Below are 570 nucleotides of genomic sequence, written 5' to 3' on the forward strand. Positions count from 1 at the left end.
GGGGGGGGGGGGGTTCAATGATTGACAAAAATTCCGGGTAAATAAAGGTTGCCGGAAAATTTTTGTCGGATTTTGAACTGAAAATTTATATCAAATGATATCTGTTGAAGAGCTCAACTCATTTATGTAAAGGGTTTAGGATAAGGATGGTCGGAACTTCATAAATCTAAGGAAAAAAGTGAAGATTCATATTTCGTTTTCCTTAGATATATGGAGTTTGACTATAGATATGGATAAAAGATCTGTGGATAAAGTGAAAGGAAAAGATGGTAAGTTTTGAAGATTTTTCCGGCCAAAAAGGTGGTGGTCGGCGGCGGCAGTGGCAGCGGTGGCCGGCTGGCAGCATCGGAGCAAAGGGAAGAAGAAAAATAAAAATCTAAATAAAAAAATATTAATTTTTAGAGTTTTGTATTTTTTTGGGTCCAATTATAGCCCTTGGATCAAAATATCATCATTGGTTAAAATTTAATCTTGACCATTTCTATTGAACCGGGTCAAAATCAATTGGGCCATCAGAATTGATCTAAATCAGCCCAATTCAAACAAAATTGGGTAATTTGGTCCAATAAA

The sequence above is a fragment of the Solanum pennellii genome, chromosome 1 (assembly GCF_001406875.1).
Source record: "Solanum pennellii chromosome 1, SPENNV200".
In the NCBI taxonomy this organism is placed as follows: domain Eukaryota; kingdom Viridiplantae; phylum Streptophyta; class Magnoliopsida; order Solanales; family Solanaceae; genus Solanum; species Solanum pennellii.